The following is an 8,107-nucleotide window of genomic DNA, read 5'->3' as shown; positions in this document are numbered from 1 at the left end:
ATCAATAGGAACTAGGAAAATGGAAAGGGAAAGGAACTATGGGAGTGAAAGGGAAGAAGCAGCTCAGGAGATGGGGACAGTAGGAGATAGATGTTATCAAAGGGGAAATGAGGTAACATGGGGTTATTTTAACTGGGGAGGTGGGAGGCAGAAATATGCAGGGGAGTGAGAGGAGGGATAAATAATTTCTTAGGTGTTATGAAAAGGGAAATGTGTAACTCAAAAGTCTATTAAAAATACATATACAAGAAATATGCAAGTACATGTGTATAGCTGAAGGTTATGTAACCAAAAACACAGTGCCAGGCAAGAGAAATATCTCTTCAAGTGTTGGTCAGAATAGTTCAAGAGACTCCCCAAATAACACAGGGCATTAACAAAGCCCTTGGTTGTCTTCCAGAATTTGAAGGTAAGACCCTATTGGTGAAGACAGGCCAAACTCGTTGGACACAAGAAGTAGGGAAATTGATCTGGAATTGACCTGGAAGCCTTCTTCCTGAAGGCTAGCTCTCATGGTATCCAAGGATACTATGCATCCAAGGGAGAAACCAATTGTTTGCCCTACCCAGCTATAAAGCCTAATTAAAAAACAATGACTTGTACAGCAAACTATTTCTATTAGTGTAGTAGTAACACTTTTATCTTGGGGTACTCAACAGCTTTCTAATTGCAATTAAGGTCAGCTCAATGGGAGGGAACTCATGTGAGGTACTATAAACATAGCCAAATACACATGGCTGTAGAGGGCTTAGATTTTAAAGAAAATCTACTTTTGCCACAGTCACAGAGCAATATAATTTCTTATTGTATTCTAAATACGCATTCTCATATTTATAAACAAGTGTACCTCTCAATACTCATCAAAGAAGCTTTTTGTGACAGATGGAGATAATTACAGAGTTCAACAACTGGTCAAGTACAGAGACTGAGTGTCTATGAGATGCTGAGTTCTAAGAAAACATCTTCGATACAACCTCTACATATAAGATGAATGCATCTCTTAACTCTCACCAGAGAAGATTCCTTATGCAGCAGATGGTGATTGACACAGAAACCCAGAAAGCAGTCAGTGTTCCAAGAACAAGGTTACAGCCTTATCCCTGAATAGAGCACTTATTTCAAACTTCTGCCTCCTAAGACTTAGGAATCATTGCAGAAGAAGGGGTTGGAAATGTAAGAGCTTGAGGTTGTGGATCACAAGGAAACAGTTTTCCATACAGCTGGTCAGTTATTCATATGAGGTCACAGGAATGGTGACAGCATGCACACATCACCTGCAGGCTCAAACCAGACAAATCCCAACATAGACATGGGTAAGTGAATAAGAAATTCCAATGCAACATAAAGAACTTTTTGCAAGTGATGGATGCTGGGAGGATAAAAGACAGTCTTTTTCAGGGATGGTACAATTAGTAGGTTAAGGAGGCTCTAGTGGATAAACCAGCACTGGAGGACATTTGGGAACACAAGTCAGACTCTATAGATGCAGGGGTCTCCTGAGGAGCTCAGTTCTGTCCTGCAGACTGTTCTGGGGAAACCCACCATGGGTAAGGTCAGGGATAGGTGAGTGCGCTATCTGCCTGTTCCGCCAGCCCTCCACACCTAGGACAAACAGATGCGACAGGGAGTCAGGTCAAGAAGGAACTCATTTATTGCACTCTTTACAGAGCTTATAAAGGCATCTGGAAATCCCCCTCCTTCTTGAGGGTGTCTGTGGGAGCCTGTGAGTGACCCTGCAAAGATGGCCCTGAGAGGAAGCAAGCAGAGTGAGGCTTGACTTGTTTTGAAAGTCTTCAGACTGGCTGAGGGATATTTCCTCACTGCTGAGGAGTGCATAATCAGCTCATGATCATCCTTAAGATCCATGAAGTGCTGCCTTCCTGCTCAATTGAGCTTTAAACTGATTGGACACCCTCGGGGGGGAGGGGAATTTCCAGATATCTTTATAAGCTCTGTAACGCCTGCAATAAATGAGTTCCTGCTTGACCTGACTCCCTGTCACATCTGATTGTCCTGGGTGTGGAAGACTGGCGGAATGGGCGGACAGCGCACTCACCTTTCCCTAACCTTACCTGCAGCGTGTTTCCCTGGATGGTCTGCAGGACAGAGCCAAGCTCCTCAGGAGACCCCCACAGCTGTCCAATCAGTTTAAAGGTCAATCGAGCAGGAAGGCAGCACTTCATGGATCTTAAGGATGATCACGCGCTGATTATGCACTCTTCAGCAGTGCAGAAGTATCTGTCAGTCAGTCTGAAGACTTTCAAAACAAGTCAGGCCATGCTTCTCTCACTTCCTCTAGGCATCATCTTTGTTGATTTGTTCTGGCCACTTATGAGAGCCCTACATCTCCCCCTTTTTGTTTTATGCCCAGGGTTAGGCTGGGCCTATGTAAGCTATTTTCTCACAGGTCACCCTTGTTGTTCTGTAATGATGGCTCCCAGAGAGTCAGCAGCTAACTCTCCCCTCAATCCAGGCACCCTCATCTGTCTTAGGTTGTCCTCCCCACGATCAAGCCTTGCCCATCAATGGGTAGCACACCTGGCCTTGTGCACACCCTCTCGTAGGCATACCTGTCATAGGAGGATCTTACCTGTCATTGACATAGGGTGCTCGCTTTGGAACAAGGGACCCCATCTGGGCAAGGCCAGCCTGTGGGAAGGCATACCAAGCCTATTGGAGCTCTGCAAGCCATGTATGGACTACCCTAGGAGGAGGCAGGGACTCAGGAGACTGTAAGGCCAAGAGAACTTGAGCAGTGATCTTATTTGAAGACTTTTGGTGTCAAAGGAGCCGTAATAAGCACCTAAGGATAAAAAGCACTGAAAGGAACATTAGTACAATCATCAACCATGAGCGTGATGCTCAGCACCATGAAGGCCAGCAACAAAGTCCACCCAGGTCTTTTCATCACCTGTGAAAGGAAAACAAGAGCCTTGTCTCATGGGCACCTTCGTCCATGGAGGCAGGTATCCATATCAGAACAGGGTCGTCTATGGGGAAGATGCATGCAAAGCCTTGGCCCTGAGTTAGCAGCAGATCTGGGCCCCACCAGTCTCCTGTCATAGGGGCCTTCCATCATATCCGGACCTCGGGCCTTTGTTCCTGTCTTCCCCAATGCTTTTGAAATTTGAACCCGATCTGATTTTTTTGAAAGTCAAGGATATTGATAGTGAACAAGGCCTGAGAAATTGCAGGTGGTGACTACCTCCCCCTTTTTGTTTTTGTAATTGAAGCTTTATGTTTTGATGGTTTGCTCTACAATGGCCTGGCCTTGGGGATTGTAAGGGATGCCTGTAGTATGTTGGATTTTCCAAAGTTTAAAGAAGTCTTGTAAGCTTTTACTTGTGAAACATGGAACATTGTCTGTTTTGATGTTTTGGGGTAGGCCCATGGTCACGAAACACTGGAGAAAATGACTCTGAGAATGATTTGACTTTTCCCCAGTGTGAGCTGTGGCCCAACAGGCATGGGAGTAGGTATCAATGGACACAAATATGTACTTAAGCTTTCCAAAGGGTGGGAAATGAGTGACATCAGTCTGCCATAAAGAGTTAGGTTTAAGGCCCCTAGGGTTTACCCCTGGTGGTTGAAGCAGGGGCATATGAAGAAATGGCTGGCACGATTTACAGGTGCAGACAATTCTCTTTAGGTCCTTGATAGGAACTCGGGGAAATCTCTTATGAAGTCCCTGCCAATTGATATGAGTGAGAACGTGGAGGTCCTGAGCTTCTTCTAAAAAAGATGTCATGAACTGTACGGAGGCTAATTTATCCACCTCAGAATTACCATGTAAAAGAAATCCAGGCAAGCCCTGATGACCTCGTAGATGTTGGATAAAGATGGGGTTTTCTCTGTGATGCAACAGTGTATGGGCCTGAATCATCAAGGGAGTAATGAGACTTGTTTCCATTCTGATGTGGGCCCCCAAAAGGCCGGGGAGAAGATTCTTTACATATAGGCTGTCAGTGAATAAGTTCATGGGCTCATTTACCTTAGATAGAGCTAGGACAACAGCCATTAGTTCCTTAAATTGGGCTGATCCTTTACATGGCTGTAGGTAAGACCGTGGGGCCTCATCCGCCCCTGAGTAAACAATCATTAGCACTCCATGTTGACCCCCATCAGTAAACACCGTGCATGCCTCAGGCAGAGGCTGCAGAGAAAAAAGCAGGGGGGCCTTCCAGGGGAGGGAGCAGAAGGAAGTTACCCATTGGTAAGGTCCATAATGACAGTCCGGAGCTCCCAGAAATCCCTCTAGACTTATGGCCAATCGATAGTTTTTGCATAGCCATTCAAAGTCTTTGAGGCAGTAGGGAACAACAATCTTATGGAGGTCCAGGCCATAGTGTCTTAGGGCCAGCTCGTGCCCCTTCTCCAGGAGGTCCACCAATTGGTCCATGGGGGTGTATACCCACGGCCTGCCTCCCAAGGAAGCGTGAACCCATTGGAGGAGCTTTCCCTCTTGTGTGAAGACTGATGTCATTACGGAGTCCCCGGGTAACACCCAGAACTCCAAGGCCTGGGAGGGGTTATACCAGGCCAATTTGGCTCGATCTACACCCTTTTGGCCCTCCCAGAAAACCTTAAGATGTTGGGGACCAAGAGAGATTAGGTCTGAGGGCTTTTTCCCAGCCAGCAGCTGGAACAAGGGTTGTAGGGTCTCAGTGGATACAGGGACCCATGCTCGAAGCCAATTAATCTCTCTTAACAATTGTAATCCTGTCAGGGTTAGTGTAGGGGGGACATTGAGGTAGGGTTTTAGCAGAGAGACTCCTTCCAATGAAAGATCAGCCCCCAATATCCTAAGGGGTGGAATGGCCTGTACCTTATCTGCAGAGATATGGAGTCCCCCTTTCTTTAGACATTTTTGAGTGAATTGAAACAGGTCTCTTAGCTGGGGGGCCGTGGGGGCTCCCAAGATTATGTGATCAATATACATGTATACCAGGGCTTGGGGATGTTGACTCACAGGTTCTAAGAGGGATCTTACATACTCTTGGCAATAGGCTGGACTTAGCCATGCCTTGTGGTAGCACAGTCCATTCAAATCTCTCATCAGGAGAACTAAAATTGAGTGAGGGGACAGAGAAGGCAAACTTTTTACAGTCTTCAGGGTGTAGGGGAATGGAGAAGAAGCAATCCTTAATGTCTATAGTCATCAGCCACAGATGGGAAGGAATGGCAGGGATCCAAGGCAACACCCGAAGTGGGGTACCCACCAGGACCATCCTCTCATTGACTTTTCGGAGGTCTTGGAGCATCCTCCACTTACCTGAGGATTTGTGGACAACTAATATCGGGGTGCTCCATGGGCTGGTACAGGGCCGGATATGTCCAAGCTGTAGCTGTTCCTACACAAGTAGGCTTAAGGCCTATAGCTTAGTCTTAGGTAGTGGCCACTGTTCCACCCAGACAGGCAACCCAGGCTTCCATTGAATAGCTGTTACTGTGGGGACAGTGGCCTCTAGGATTGGGGGTGAACCCAGGGAATCTTTGGAGGCTCTTCTCTGTAATTGTGAAGATGGGACAGTTCCTCACCCAACCGGTTGGCTTCCTCACTGTGAAGAATGTTTTCATAAAAAGCCCTGTTGTCAGTAGTAATATATGCCTGGGCTTCCCCCAGAATGTCCTGTCCCAAAAGGTTGGCAGATAGCCCCGCTGCCACCAGAGGGCACACCTCGCCTTAGCCCCGTCAGCATCCTGCCAACATAGCCATTCTTTTACTTCCTCTGACCAGGTGTTTCCCCCCATGGCCTTGATCTGAGGTCCCAGGAGAGGGGCCCAGCAGGAGGGAACTTCCTCCTTTCTGAGTATAGTCTTGTTGCCCCCGTATCTATCAAGCATCAGAACCTTTTCCCATCTATAAGTATGTCCATCTTTGGTCTCAATCCAGGGATTATAGGGACAATCCAATTAGCTTCCGGGCGCAGACCAGGATAGGAAGTAGAGGCAAGGTGCCTAGCCCTTTCCTGCAGGGGGAGCATGCACTATTCCTCCTTGGGGTGATGGGGCTAGAGGCTGCACCTTACCTAGTTTAAAGGTTTCCCCTCTAAATCAAATTTAGATCTGCACTCTCTGCCAATGGTACCCCTTATGGCACTGTGGGCATGGGGTGGAGGGGGCCTTGCCAGGGCCCCCTCTGCCAGGCCTGGGCCGGTTATCCTTCTCTGGGCAATCTTTCTTTATGTGGCCTGATCAGCCAAACCCGAAGCATGTTCTCTCAGCTTCCCTTTTCTCACCATGCCCCTTCCCCTGCTCCCGCCCTCCAGCTAAGGTGGAAAATGCTTCTGTCTGTGCCTGTAAGGCCGTTTTCATAGCCTTGGTCTGGTGTGTCTGTGTCCCCACATCCTTAGCTGCTATTATCCATTGTCCCATGGACCTCTCCTTGAGGCTGGTGCAAACCAGTTTGTGATCCGAGTTCATGCCATCCCAAACAAGGAGCTTAGTAAATTGTTCTCTGAGCAGACCGGGTGGGAGGGGGGGGAAGCTTGTGGGTTAGCTCTTCTCCACTTGGTCAATGAACTCATGAAGGGGCTCAGTTGGATTTTGAGTAATTCCCATGAGGGGAGCCTCAGTAGGACCCTTATCTAACTTGCACCATGCGTTGAGCCCCGGGGCTCTAACCTGATCAGTGTAAGGTGCAGGAATAGCAGCCTGCTGTGCCCCTGTAGAATATTGATTGGCTGAGCCAGTCAACATCCCAAGATTAATGGGGACTAGCAGATTGGCTGCCAAATTTCTCTCTGCCTGGCTGCGGCACTCCTCCTTAAAGAGGGCACACCATTTGATAAAGATGGAGCTAGGAAGTATGGACTTAGCAAGATCTAGCCAATCTTTGCTGGTGCAGGGCTGGTGGGCTCGTCCCTGAAGGAGCGTATCCACCCAGGGTGAATTAGGCCCATCCTCAGCCATGGCCTTTTTTAACTCCTTGAGGTCCTTAGCCTCTCAGGGGTAGCAGGGGGCAGGATGGTTACCCCCCTGGTTCAAATTAAGTGGAAACGCCTCCACTCTTTCCTTCTCAAATCTAACCCAGTCATCATTGAAGGAGTCCTTCCCATCTCCCCTGCTTCCGGTGCCATGGCACGGAGAGCTCGGCCCTAAAATATATCTTTAAGGCAGCTATGGTGGGGTAGAAGCCTAAGGGAGGATCGATTCCCATGAGAATCTCCTTCTGCCATGAGAGCTGTTTCACCTGGTTCCAGGTGTCCCACGCAAAGAAATTGCCAGTGGGCAGCCAGGGAGCTAAGTGGAGGGCAGTCTCCCATACCTTTAGAACATTCTGATCTGTAATCTCTAAGCCCCTACTCTTGATCATGTATCTCAGTGCCTTAAGCTCCGGGTCCTCAGACTTGGAATTTGTCTTACCCATCTCTTCAGGTCTCACTCACCTCGGAGCCCGATTAGCCCTGACCTGCTCAGCTACAATCAGGCTGTGTGCCTGAGCTCTCAAGCCCCACGTTGGGCGCCAGCTGCAGGGGTCTCCCAAGGAGCTCGGCTCTGTTCTGCAGACTGGTCCGGGGAAACCCGGGGGTCTGGGGAAACCGCCAGCCCTCCACACAGAGGACAATCAGATGGGACAGGGAGTCAGGTCAAGCAGGAACTCATTTATTGCAGGCATTACAGAGCTTATAAAGTCATCTGGAAATCCCCCTCCCCCTGAGGGTGTCCAATCAGTTTAAAGGCCAATCAAGCAGGAAGGCAGCACTTCATGGATCTTAAGGATGATCATGCGCTGATTATGCACTCCTCAGCAGTACAGAAATATCCATCAGCCAGTCTGAAGACTTTCAAAACAAGTCAGGCCCCGCCTCTCCCACTTCCTCTCGGTGCCATCTTTGTTGACTTGTTCTGGCCACTTATAAGAGCCCTACATATAGGTCATATTATATATAATAGAGTACATTAAATTGGGCAAGGAGCAGTGGGCAGTGTGGGGGAGGTGTAAGTATGGAAGGATAGTTAAATATCATTGAATTATGTTGTAAGAAAATCACAAAAATATCAGTAAATCTTTAAAAGTTAAATTTATATAAGACAAATTGGTACAAAAAATTTAAATTTATATATCTACAAATGCACATACACATAGATGCATATATATATATAT

Source organism: Nannospalax galili, unplaced genomic scaffold (assembly GCF_000622305.1).
Source record: "Nannospalax galili isolate Female #2095 unplaced genomic scaffold, S.galili_v1.0 scaffold552, whole genome shotgun sequence".
In the NCBI taxonomy this organism is placed as follows: Eukaryota; Metazoa; Chordata; class Mammalia; order Rodentia; family Spalacidae; genus Nannospalax; species Nannospalax galili.
This window is presented reverse-complemented; position numbering follows the sequence as displayed.